This window comes from Miscanthus floridulus, chromosome 5, assembly GCF_019320115.1.
Source record: "Miscanthus floridulus cultivar M001 chromosome 5, ASM1932011v1, whole genome shotgun sequence".
Taxonomy (NCBI): domain Eukaryota; kingdom Viridiplantae; phylum Streptophyta; class Magnoliopsida; order Poales; family Poaceae; genus Miscanthus; species Miscanthus floridulus.
Genome location: NC_089584.1, coordinates 16,252,158 through 16,266,415, shown reverse-complemented (window position 1 = coordinate 16,266,415; position 14,258 = coordinate 16,252,158). Strand labels below are relative to the sequence as shown.

The 14,258-nt window shown below is 45.6% G+C and overlaps 1 long non-coding RNA gene across 1 annotated transcript; it reads left to right on the top strand.

The window, feature by feature from the left end:
• The first annotated feature begins 105 nt into the window (after positions 1-105).
• Positions 106-763, top strand: LOC136451629 (uncharacterized). Its single transcript, XR_010758619.1, has 3 exons — positions 106-277; positions 356-565; positions 664-763. It is a non-coding gene; the product is annotated as an uncharacterized lncRNA (long non-coding RNA).
• The last annotated feature ends 13,495 nt before the right edge of the window (positions 764-14,258 follow it).

Genomic DNA, 14,258 nt, shown 5'->3' with positions numbered 1-14,258 from the left:
GTTTTCTATACCGGCAGCTGTGCGAGGGGTGTCGTCGGTCTACGGACGAACCCATCACTTGGTGGATGCGTGTACCTATTACAGCTGTGGATGTGGGCTTCGTTTTCTAGTTGGTCATCCAGAGGTACTAGCTCGTCGTGAGTGGTTCCAAGGTCAGCCTCCAAGTCGCCAGCCGACGTGGGCGTACCTTTGGGACCAGGTCAGGGTTTCGCACACGAGGATAGACCGGGCGTACATTGAGTACACGAACGAGCTAGATTCGCTGACGGCGTCTAGTGTAAGTAAATTTTATTTTCCATGCTGCTTTTAAAAGGATTAGTATACCATCTAACATCTTATTTGGACATGATTGCAGGTGGAGTGGGAGCCGTATGGTGGAGAGGACGCACTTCCTTTTCAGCTGAGCAATGTATGTGGGGCCGACGACTACTTCTATAGGATGAGGTGCCCTCTAATCTGCTTCTATGCTGTCGAGTACCACCTGCCTAGATAGGGTTGCACGCCAATTTGGAGTGAGACAGCTTTGGCCTATGCCTCTGTTCTCGACTGGCGTTGACTTACACAAGTAAGTGTTTTGATATTTCAAATGTCTCATGATGATGGTCCATTTCTTATAATATGGTGCCACGTACGTGGATTAATGTAACGATGACATACGTGCAGGTTGGATCGTCAGAGGAACAAGAAGATTTTTGACTGGGAGAGGCACCACCAGTCCTACATTGAGGAATGGGAGGAGATGCACGACAACCTGGACGACAACAATGAGCCGCACACAAACTGTGAGTTCAGGTGGTACCAAGCTTGGTACCAGCATTCGACAAGGTGCAGGCTTAGGCTACAGTGGACCGAAACTGACTACGCCGACATCGAGTCCTCCGACGATGAAGACATGACATGACGTACGACCGGTCCACTCGTGCAGGAAGGTAGGTGGAAGGCAGGACCGATCTTGGACAGAGTGGTAAGCCAATCGCCTTATTTTGTTACGTTGAGTTACATAACAATACATTATGCGTTCTTAGACCGACATTAGGAGTTATCTATTGTAGTTATTGCAACCTTCGAGCCGTATAACCCTTATAATAAGTTACATTCTTGTACAAAAGAAAACAAAACTAAATGCTATCTGTTCAGAAGTCTTATTATTGAAAACTTTGTTGCAGGGCAATACACTGAGAAGCTCAGTTGAAGAGATCGAGCGCGTTCGGCCGAGAGTCAATGATGACTACATACTTGGCTTCCTAGATGTAAGATTAAAAATATTCTTTCAAACAAATCATTAATACATTATATTCTTTCAGTTAACATAGTTTTGTACAATAGAGGCTGTCACGTCGTCTACTGCCGTGCGGCTGGTCGTTGTGGTTGCAGGACAAACACGACTGCATGACGTGTACGATCCTTCCAGCAGGAAGAGGAGCCTTGGGTTCCTCTAGTCAAGCAGCTACAGGGGACGGGGAGGAGGACGAGGAGGCCGACGACGATGACATGGACAAGAGGCACGATGAGCTTGGGCCCTCTCAGCTCCATGATGCTCCATCGACTCATCCTACTACCGCCTCTAGGCACTAGGCGACAGCCATTCGCGTGACCCTTACACTCCAGGCACCAGCGCTCTGGGTCACAAGGGTAGGGGCAAGAGTAGGAGACAGTGAGGGACGTGGTAGGTGTTACTATGAACTATTGTGAATTTTGTATTTACTTTTCTTTAACTATTCGGGACTGTATGGACATTGTGGACTATTTGGACTTTGCATGACATATTATGTTGGTTGTGATATTCGTTGTGGTTGCATTATGCTTGTTGGATGATTAAATGTTTAGAATATATATTGATGTCTCTGTTTGTAACTGTGGATGCTCCTAATACAAGACCGTATCTTGCGAATTTTTTGCGTGAACCTTTAATCATACTACACTTGTACAAAGGCACAAATGTAGTACATAGATTAACTATAAATTTATTACATGTATAATCTAGGAATATTTGTACATACGCTGTGTAGAAGAATCTAGGATTACCAAGCAACAGTGAATGAATCTATGCTTTTCAGACAATAAACATAGACTTTTCAGATACACGGATAGCATCGAATTATCACATCACTGATATAGACCTTTCAGATGCATGGACAACATGCAAGGAAGCACAACTAAACTCTATCTCCACCATCCATCTTATGACTGTTTGATCCAAGGGCTGAGGTGAAGAGGCACATGGATCGCTGACATGGCACATTGACAGGCCTCCATTCCTCCTCTCAACCTATAAATAACCACTCACTCCCTCTCATTCACACAAACAACAAGGAAGAAGAACACTCCTCAGCATTTGCTTTCGTTGTAGTACCAATGTCTGGAGGGTCGTCCAGAGGGAGAGGAAAGGGGAAGAAAACTACCTAGGGGTGGGAGGGTCCTCTTGGTCCTGATTTCTTTGAGGAAGCTCTTTATGAGAGGTTCCTAGTTGAGAGCAAAAGTGATTTCACCAAAGAGGCACCACTGAGAGGATACGATGAAAGAAAAGAAGAGTGGCCAAAATGCATGCATGGTGAGGAACTGCCTAGTGCAGATGTTCACCGAGGGAATAGATGGAGGTCGTCGTTTCTTCAAATGCCCGCGAGCATGGGTAATTGCTATTACTATTTGTTTCTTCAATATGTTTGTCTTGTATATCACTTACACGACATACTTTTTGTAGTCTTCCTTGGCCGAAGAAAACTGTGGGTTCAGTAGGTGGGTCGATCCTCGACCTATTTATCTGCATATGGAGTACATCTACTACCTACAAGACCGTATCTTCGATCTAGAAAGGGAAGTTAGCAGCGGTTACAAGGACGACGAACAGGACGACAACAACAATGGTGCCGATTCACAGGAGGCACTCTGCAATGATCCATATTGCACCTGCCCTAACCACAAGAAAAAGGGGCCTCCCCCATCACCCCCGCCACCACCACCACCAACAACGGGAGGCTACTATGGAGAAGGTGCAACATAATTTGCTATGTGGCCACACTACTAGGATGACTTTATCTTTTTCTTGTGGAGAACCCCAGGTTGAATTACCTAAGGCATGTTAGGTTTAATTACTGAAGGCATGGTTTAATTACCTAAGGCATGTTAGGTTTAGTCAAAGAAAATCTATACCCAGGTTCGGTACATGTAGTCACATGCCATTTAATGTGTTTCGTGTGTTGATTTGTATAATGCCGTATGTCGTTAACTGTTTTTTGCAGCACGTGTTCAAATGGAAATACGTCCGTATCATTAAGCGGAATATTAAGACCATTGATAATGAAAACAACCACATAATAAAAAGTTCGATACTATGCCACATTACACAACATATTAATACTACAACTAAGTGTCGACAATAGACATAGGGGCAAATGCACTTCCAAATCCTCAATTTGAAACGTACTGAGTAAGCAACTCATAATCCGAGTACCAGTCCTCTACTACAACCCTATTGCTGTGGCTAGGCTCAACTGCGTTGCTCTGACCTGCCTGTCGCTTGTAGTAAGCAGCCTTCGCTTCATCTACGGCCGCTGCGGCCTAAGTGAAGAACGTGTCATCATCCTCCTCTGCCTGTAAGCCCACCTCTGCTAGAGCGATGAGCTCACTCAGTCTGCTAGTGTCGTCGTTAGCCTACTGCGCCTGAATGTCCGCCTCTGCTAGAGAGATGAGCTCGCTCAGTCTGCCAGTGTCGTCCTTAGCCTCCTGCGCTTGTATGCCCGCCTCTACTAGAGCAATGGGCTCACTCAGTCTGCCAGTGTCGTCCTCATCCTCGTCTCCGTCATCACACAACACAATCGGTGATTGAACGGTGCGACCAGCTCGTGATCTATGGCCATCTAACTTCTTCTCCTCATACCTTGCACGAGCCACCTCTGCAGCATGTTCCCCGCTGCAACCTAATCCCTTCATGTATAAAATGCAATCAGTTAGCAACGCGATAATATTACATTTAAAACCACGCAATGAAAAAAAGGTTTTCAAGCACTCACTGGCACATAATGTAGCAACATGCTCGTTCAAGACCTGCATCTGTACTCTTGTCTCCTCCCTTGCCTCATTCCTTGCCCTCTCCTCCTCTAACGTCGTCCGTCTCTCCAATCGCCATTTGTTAAGCCCAACATCAATCGGGTTACAAATACCGTGTTGTCTAGCAAACTCATGCATCTTTTCTTTGTAATGTTTAACGAATAGGTTGACGTAGTCAGGTCCATATCCCCTTTCCGTGCAACTACTTGCCTCTTCTTCAGTTCATCCAAGAACTTAGCTTGACCATCATAACATTCCCAACTGCATTTCCTAGTGCTCTGTTCAAAACAAATATTATATCATATATGTCTTAGCAAAACAAACAAAATACGATTTCATGTTTACCTAGAAAAATAACGAACCTCATTATACTTAATCATATGGCCTGTAATAATGACCTATTCCAAGCTCCAAAGGGACTAGGCCATAGTTGGATTTTACACCACATTCGCACATGACAGGCGGTGCTTTGTAGATTACCCGTTCTTTCTTCTTTTCCTTAACCCTCCGCGGTTCTTCTGGTCCATTGGTTCTTAGGACCATACAACCACTCCTTGAAACGACACTTCGTCATTGAATACACCTAAATAATAAGACATTAGTACATGAACACATATAGCTCAAGATTTTAACACGTACACTTTGCACTTACTTCATGCTTGTTTGGACACACAAACTCCAACGTATTCTCAGGGTTTATCACAGCTCGATCTCCGCAATCGCACAGAGAAGGTTCCTCGAGTCGTCTAACTATGGCTAGGTGCTTCTCCTTAGCCATAATTACCAGAGGGTTAGGGGGGTGGAACCCACCGCTTGAAGTGCTCACGTGGATGTCTCCCTCTAAACCAATCGTTGAAAAAGAGGTATCTAGGATCAAACTTGTCTGCACCATTGATCCACTGAAAGAAAAAGCACCTCTCATGGTCCTACACAACGAGATTCAACAAAATATTAGTACCATACTTAAACAAATAAAGAAAAAGGATAGCACAAATAATTTCTTAAATTAAACCGACTACATGTGTAGAAGCAACGCGCGGCTGTGTCCGGATGTTTCGATTGAAAAACATGGGCTGGGAAACCATAGTCACAGTTAGGGACAAGCAGGTCAGGAGGAACGGGGGCATCTTTGCTAGACGCGTCGGGGTATAATTCTCGAGGACGACCCCGTTTTCGCCAAAACTCCTCCCGAAACATTTCTTGCATCTAACAAAAGGATATAATTTAACAAACATAAATAAAAACATCACAACAAAATATCAATGAGAACCATAACTACAATACAATCAATTTCGTTCTAAGAACCAAAAGCAGTTAACATTATACCCTAAACCTAGGGTTTCTCATTTCATCCACAACAATGAACCCATAACATAACTACATGTGGCTTGGTTTGCTAGCTTTTTCCACGCCTTGGAATCAACCAACGGTTGTATAATACATATATTGAGGGATACAATGAAACCCTAAGTGATGACGATTCTTAGTTTCAAAAATCCGACTAATATGTACCGAATCGATGCGAGAAAAACAAGGAGGTGAGCGAGTATACCTTGCTCTCGAAGATCTACGGATCAAATCAAGGTTTTCAAGGTCCAATATGTCGATTCGTGAGGTAGGGTGAAGTGGCGAGAAAAAAACCCGAGACGGAGGAGAAATAAGAGGAAGAACGCTCGGGGAAGAAGTGCAGGCTGGGTTAAATGCAGGTGTCTCGGCGCCATTCACTATGGCGCTGAGCCCCTGGCAGGCCATTTCCCCGTGCTCAGGGACCTCGGCGCCAATGACCGTGGCGCCGAGCTCGATGCCAGTCACTCTGGCGCTGAGCCAAGGGTCCATTTCCGAAATTCTTTCCGTCAGGGATCTATTTGAGAGAAACTTAAAAAAAAAAGGCTAAATAGTAAAAAATCCGGTAGGGCAAGGCATTGAACCCGTTCCATGTGCGGCTGCAGGCAAAGCTAGTAGTAGTAGCTCAGCATCTTATCCAGTTCCAGGCCGGGGGCGATGCGAATGCGATCACGGTCGCAGCTCAGAAGCTCACCCCACGCCCCCAGCCCCCACACACTACTCGGCGGCCGGCATAGTGGCTTCAGTAGCCACCACACCAGTCAGTCACCCAGCAGGCACCAAACTGTCCTTCCGTGTGTGTGTGCGTGCACTCATGACTCAAGATGGGGATGGTTGCTCCGTGGTGCGAACCGTAGCAGAACCATCGATCCATCTAATGAACGTCGGAGCACCGTCGTTTCATGCTGATCCCTTGGGTCCCAATGGATATTACGGGTCGCAGGCAAGGCAACAAAGCTTTGCAATGCATCAGAGAGGGAAATTAATTAATGTGGCCACAAAGCGGTGGCCGGACGCCGGCAGGAGGAAGAAGCAGGTTCACTCGCGATCTCGGCGGCGGTGGCATCGAGGATGGCGGCGAAGCGAAGCTACTTGTGCATGCACATCATGAGCCATTAGCATCTCATAACGTCCGTAGGCCATTATTACTCTAATACTCATCTCATTTTGCATCGCCGACTTGTGTCCCTTCGTCGCTGTCGACGGCCGGGATAAGCTAGTCCCGAAGCCAGTCATCTCGTGGGAGGTGGGACGCGTCCCCGCCACCGAGCGGCGCGGCGAGCCCGCACAGCAGCATTGACAGCTCCGGCGTCGCGGCCACGGTGACCAGCATCGCGCCGAGCTGCACCGTCATCAGCCGGAGCGCCAAGACCAGCGTCACCAGCAGCGCGGCCAGCGACGGCACTGGCTCCGGCACCGGCGGCAACGGGGGAAGCCGCACAATTGCAGCGACCCCAGGTGGAAGGCCATCCTCGCGGAGCGCGCGCGACGGGTCCCTCGCGATGGGCAGCTTCCGGCAGCAGCTGCGAGCGAGAGTGGGCATTGGAGGGCGGCGAGGACGGGCGCTAGCGGGGAAGGTTGTTGCACCGGCCGCGGCGCCCTCATCGGCGTCTGGGCAAGGTCTGAGCGAGAGGTCGCGCCTTATGTACTGCCAGACAGGGGAGGATCGAACCGCTGGATCTTTCGGTTCCTGATCCATCGATCCAAATCCTTTATCTGATGTCAGAATGTAGCCCATTTGGTTACATTTTATGGACCGGTGATCCGAACCACGCCCATCTTTACTCATGACTCATGGCCATGGTCTCATGGGAGAGCACATATACACTCCTACTATGTTGCAGAGGCGTCGTCTCGTCGCTTTCAAGAGCCGGCTGGGCAGGGCTGCGTGGCAGCGTGGGGAGATGAGATCAATGCAAACAAATCTGAGACGACTCGGAGGGCATGGCCGCCATGGCCGGCCACAAGCATGTGCTGGACCTGGACCTGGAGTGGCATCCATCCATCTGCCTAGCCTAGCTCCACGCCTCCACCTCATCCACGACGACGTTTGCTCCTAGCGGCCGAATTCATTGGAATCTAGAGGAAGGACACACGCTGCGGAATCTGCGATGTCCGGCGTCTTTGCATGCGTTCAGAGCTCGGACGCTGCTACTTCGGCAGGTAGCATGGCACCTGCCTCTGCCTCTGCATTGACGTGGACCATTTCTGTGAGGCAGGCTGCTCTGTCAGTGTCGTTGGTTGCATTGACCTGACATAGTACAAGTTAGAATCTTCTGTTCGGCCGTTGCCTCGTTGGATGCCAGGTACTAGGTTGCACTGCATGTCCTAACTTACAGAAGACAAGAATCTCTGATCCTGTATATATATTTTTTGACGTAAATGGTGAAGAAAACGTTCTCGTAAGTGGTAAATTCTTGCATGCATGCCAGAGAGGGGCCCCATATCATTTTCTTACTCTTGCTTATTCCATGTACGCAGGCACGCACTCACCCTCTAGGAACGTAGACATGCAGAGTGCTTCCGTCCCACTCCCCGGGCCCAGTCCCCACGGGGTAGCTAGGCCGGCCAAAGGCAGCGGACACACCACAAGGCTGAAGGCTCCATTGCCATGTGCAGCTGCTGCTGCACGGCTGCACTACAGCAAACCTAACGCTGCTCATCTCCGGGCTGTGCACCATGCACGTGTCTGCCACGGCTCACTGGCTGGATATTACCCCACACCCACACCTGGATATATATAGGATAGCTAATAAAGGTACTTCCAAGAACAATGCTAGCTTAGAACATTTAGAAAATAAATATATATATATATATATATATATATGAAGAGTATATTCAGTAGCCGGCTACAAAATAAGTTATTTTATAGTCACCTTCATTTACGATAATTTTATATACTAATTTACGATAATGTCAATACATATTTACGATAGTTGTGTTACTATAACACATGAGGATATTTACCATAACATTACAGTAAACCACTTAATAAGGAGTTACTATAATCTCGTAAATTAACATGGTAATTATCGTAACTCAAAGTGGCTACAGAATAAGTTATTTTATAGCCACACTACCGGAGACCGACGCTTTGCCCTCGGCAAAGCCTTTGCCGAGTGCAGCACTCGGCAAAGAGCCTCCGGTAAAAAATCCGTCGGCAAAGAATTCTTTGCCGAGTGCCTTTTATCGGACACTCGGCAAAGTCTTTGCCGAGTGCCCGACACTCGACAAAGTTGGAACCGAAAAAAAACTGAAAAAATGGGGGAAAATGGGGAAAATGGGGAAAATGAAAAAAAAATTTAATCGATGGAGGCCCCCACCGGCCAGCGCCCGCCCATCTCCCACCGGCCAGCACCCGCCCATCTCCGGTATTTTTCGAGTAAATTTCGCAGCAACGCGGCCGACGGGATTCGAACCCGCGACCTCCCCCTGCGCGCGAACCTCCTAAACGAATTCAAATAACGCTGTTGTTAACTACAAAGTTTCATAACTTTTTGAGATCTACACTTTTAGTTTAGGAAGTTTTTCCATCCGAGGTCGTTTACAAAATTTGAATTTCAAAATTTTGAAATTCAAACGCAGTTTTGCATGACAAGATGATTTCAAATCAAAAAGTTGCCAACTACAATGTTTCATAACTTTTCGAGATCTACAGAGTTTATTTTGGTTGTTTTTTCCATCCGAGGTCGTTTGAAAAGTTTGAATTTAATTAAAATTCAAACACAGTTTTGCATGACAAGATGATTTCAAATTAAAAAGTTGTCAATTACAAAGTTTCATAACTTTTCGAGATATACAAAGTTTATTTTGGTTGTTTAGTCATCTGTTCATCCGACATGGTCGTTCTAATATTATTCACAAATCTTATATATCTCTCTTATAGTTTCATAAACTATAAGAGAGATATGTTAGATTTGTAAACAAATTTACTTTCACATTGTCATATGAAGAAAAGACCAAAACAAACATTGTACATCTTGATGAGATATACAACTTTGTAGTTGAAAACCTTTTTCATTTGAATTAATTTACTGCTTCAAAATGTGCTTTGAAATTTTCTTTGCCGAGTATAAAAAAAACACTCGGCAAAGAGCTTCTTTGCTGAGTGTCAAAAAAAACGCTCAGCAAAGGCGTCTTTGCCGAGTGCCCGAAAAACAACACTCGGCAAACCATTTGACACTCAGCAAAGAGCTGGTCTCCGATAGTGCCAGCTACAGGGTAGTAGTTTTATATATATATATATATATATATATATATATATATATATATATATATATATATATATATATATATATATATATATATATATATATATATATATTCATTCCACCCTGCATGAACAACCTCTGAACGCGAGAACGACCTCTGAACGCGAGAACGAGTAGTGCAAAGTCCAAATGAAGAATTCAAGAGATGCCACCTCACAGTTTTGGTCCATTGACCCCGTTCGGCTCGCTGAATCTTGATTGAAACTGGCTGAAAAAAATACTGTTATGGCTGAATTATTGTGAGAGAAAAATACTGTTTCGATTAAAAAAATAAGTCGAACATAGGATAAACCGAACGGGGCTATTATCCAGGGAATGTTACAGTACAAAGTATAGTACCAAGCAATATACTATTGCTTCCCGGCCTTGGTAGCAGGAACAAACTGGCAGCAAGCAACTTAATTACATCAGACCGTGACAATTGATGACCTCAAAACGGATGACGGAAGATTTGTATCTCAAGATCTTTAATGGGCCTGTTTTGGATAGAGTTAGAGTTTCTAACTCTAACTCTAGCCCTCAACTAACTCTAACCCATGTGGTGTTTGGATGTCAAGTTTAGATTGACAATAATTGCACTTTTCAATCATTTGGCTCATTTAAAGTACCTTTTCAGTAGGATTTGGTGTGGCTATCTCTTGTGTGACCTTCTCTCACTCACAAATGACACAAACAAATCATCCTTACAAATGTCGCATCCAAAACACGTTGAATTTAAGAAAAATATACTGGTCGGATTACAACAAATGAATTTATCAAATGGCCTATCAAATGGAACTATCTCCATAAAACAAAGCATGAGCTAGCTCTGGTGGCGGCGCAGCTCCTGCTTGCTGGGGGCGAGCGCCGGGGCCAGCGCGGGGGCGAGCGCCGGGAGCGAGCGCGGGGAGCGAGCGCTGGGGGCGAGGTGCGGTGGGCGGCAGCGCAGAGCGCTAGGGCCGGCGGCGGCGGCGCTCCATCCGTCGTCGCGCGAGGCGCGAGGAAGGGGATAAATCGGGCGATGGGATCCGGTGCGGGCTAGAGAGGTGAGAAAACTGCTTTCCAGTATGGACCCCATCAGAAATAACCCCAATTAGCATCTCCTTGGGGAGCTAGTTTTTTTAGATGGGTTAGATGCTTTTAACCCTACTCTAACACACTTGTTTGGATATTTCAGGGTTATTTGAGCTCCAAATAACTCAAACTAACTCTAACCATGGAATCCAAACATGGTCCAATATCTGTATCTCTAGACCTTTACACCGAATCAGGACCTCAACTGGCAGCAACGCAGTCATGTTCGTTTGAACTTATCCGGCTTATCAGTCATTGAAAAATATTTTTCTCTCATAACAAATCAGCTTCAGCTGATTTATCAGACGTAGAAATCATCAGCGGAATAGCTCAACTTCCATCTAACACAAAGCATTTGTAGTACACCACTAGGCAATCTGGCCTTCTAGAGTCTGGACTGACATCAAAATCCTCCTTGCTCGTCCTAGCAGCAGTTGGCGGATCTAGAATTTTATCGTAGGGTATGCCGTACAAAAAAAATCTTATACAATTCGGTAATACCATTTACTGAAATTTGTAAACAATTGCAAATCCGCAAAATAATTATACATACATCTACTAAACAATATGACAAGTCTTAAATTCAAAGATTAAATCAAAATTCAGAAACTATTTCACAAACTGTGATGACATAAATAGTTCAAACGCGATAAAGATATAGTTAAAATTATAGGCATAAAAGAGAGTTAAATACTTACGATGCTAGTTATTTGACTTATTTAGGTGATTTACAATGATCTGAAGCGGTAGTAGTAGCCGTCGCGGCCTTTTTGGCTGCGTGTTTCTAGAAAAGAGATAATATCTCCGTTTCTTTTCTTGAACAATTCTAAAAAATAATGTAACTAATTATGTATGTTTAGAGATTAGTAAATTATAAAATAATTAAATCTGGCAAACCTGTGCAAGTCGTCTGTTGAATTCTTGAAGTCTTTGTGAGTCTGCGTACTTTACAAATTACAAGTACAGCGGTGGCAGCAGTAGTCCAGGTAGCTGCTGAATGCTTTCCCGGCCAGAAGCCCAGAACGCTGGCAGCAGCAGTTGGCCAGCCGACCAGAACTGCAGAACGTAGGCACCGCTGTCCGCGCTGGCTTCTTTTCCAGGAATGAAATGGGTAGAATCACAGCCAGGACGAGATCATCGGATCGCGCCTTGCGAGTTCGTGAGGCAGGCCATAGATGAAGCAAGAGCGGCGCGGCGGCGGCTGTTGGGGATTGGGATCGTGACTTCGCAACGCACCCAGCGGACTTAGCGGGGGCAGGCAAAGCATCGTGTGTGTTTTTCTTTTTCTTTTTACATTATGGCCCTATTCGGCTTATCCTATATTCGGCTTGTTCGGCTTTTTTTCAGCTGAACAGTATTTTCAGTCAGTTTCAGCCAAGTTTCAGACCAGCGAACGAGGCCTACACAGATGTATTACTCGTGTTGGCTGGACCGCAGAGTATGCCGGTGCATACCCGGCATACCCTGTAGATCCGCCACTGCCTAGCAGTATGGACGGTTGGCTGAAATTTGGCTTATGCTGATTTGTTGTGAGATGAAAATATTGTTCGTTCGTTGAAAAGTACGCTGGAAATACTTCAAGCGAGCAGGGAGATTGGAATTTTGAGAGGAAAAAGGAGGCAGAGACAGATGCTTCAATGCAAATTGCAGTGCCATGTGTCCGGCTCCGGCCGGCGTCTTCCTTCAGAGCTCGATCGGACACTAGTTCAGCAGACAGCAGGTAGCATGGCACCTGCATCTGCATCTGCATCTGCATCTGCATTGACGTGGAGCTCTTCAGCGAGGCGCTGCTGTCAGTCCCGGCCTCCTGCATTGCATTGCAGATAATGACGTGGCCGTTCCTTTTCTATTTGTACGTGTACCACCATAGAGTTTTTGATTAAATGGCGATGTTTCAGCTTTTGGTTTCTTTTTCCTTGTAGTCAGTTAGTGGCCAAGGCAGAGCTTCTGTCGTCGTCTCGAATGGTTGGTTCCGTTGGCCGCACTTCCCCATCATGCACGGCCCACGGGGGAACATGGCAAATTGAAGGCGCCACATAGAGGCATCCATCCATGTGCAGCAGCTGCTGCTGCCTGCTACGCTAGCTGCACGGCTCCACGGCTGCACAGCACAGCAAGCTAACGCTAGCTGCACGGCTCATCGCACGGACACGCGCGGAGGCGACAGGTGAGCGAGCGTCCGGATTGGAGACCGGACGAGAACGATCCCAGATCCAAGCTCTAATTAAGGAGTTCCTTGATCGATGCTCACTGCTCCAAAACAGGAACCTGCTGGTTTAAATGGTGCTGGTCCATCACCACCAGCTAATCGAGCTAGCTAGCCATGGTGTCACTGCTGAAAGCAGCAATAAGGTAAGTGGATCCTATCCTATCACTATCACTGTGGGACTCTTATGAGCAACCATACCTCGTTTAAATTCAGAGTGTAAAATTTAGGGTGTCACATCGAGATATCGTGTGGGGTGTTCGGATACTAATAAAAAAAATAAATTACAGAATCCGTCAGTAATCCGCGAGATGAATTTATTAAGCCTAATTAATTCGTCATTAGCATATGTGTTACTGTAGCAACATATTGTCAAATCATGGACTAATTAGGCTTAAAAGATTCGTCTCGCAAATTAGTCGCAAATTGTGCAATTAGTAAGTCTATATTTAATACTCCATGCATATGTCCAAACATTCGATAAGATAGAAAGTAAACTTTAGGGAGAAAGAACTAAACAAGGCATAACCCCAGCTAAATCCGAAGCAAGCACAGAATTAAATGGCAGCCTGCCAAGTTGGGTGGAGGAATGAAACGAAAGTGAGCTTAACATAACTGGCTCAGGGGAGGGTGCTCGGTCAGATGGTAAGTGACCAACCTCCGGAAACGGAGGTCCCGGGTTCGAGCCCCGGGTGAGGTGAGGGACGGCACCTGCCAGACTAGAATCTGGTCCCCTAATTAAGCTTCCAAATTGAAGCCAAGCCGGAGGGGTACCCCAGCCTCTGCCCTCTAATAACATAACTGGCTCACCAAATCAGAAACATAGGTCTTGTTTAGTTGCTCCCTTTAAAATTTTAACTCCTTTTCTATCGAATATTTAGATACATGTCTATTAAATATAGACTAAAAAATATCTAATTACACAGTTTACAATTAATTTACGAGATGAAGGATTCTGTAATTTAATTTTTTATTAGTATCCGAACACCCCTATTTAAACAAGGCCATACACAACCTGAATAGAATGATAGCTAAGGTACTCCAAGAATAACGCTGGCTTCAGATGGACATACTGTTGACAGCTACACTAATCACACGTACTCCTACATGCTGTACATGTGGTACCCTTGTTGCCACAACGAGCAGGAGCCTTACCAGAAAGGACTGGATACTAAAGGGGAACAACCGTGCAGACTTTGCCCAGTATCAATAACCAATAAATAAATGGATGAAAATTTGGGTGAAGAATAATGGAAGTTATACCTTTTCACCTGCCAACACAGAAGAGTATTTGTTATAAGCATGTTCGCTTATTGGTTTCAGTCAAGGCTTATCAG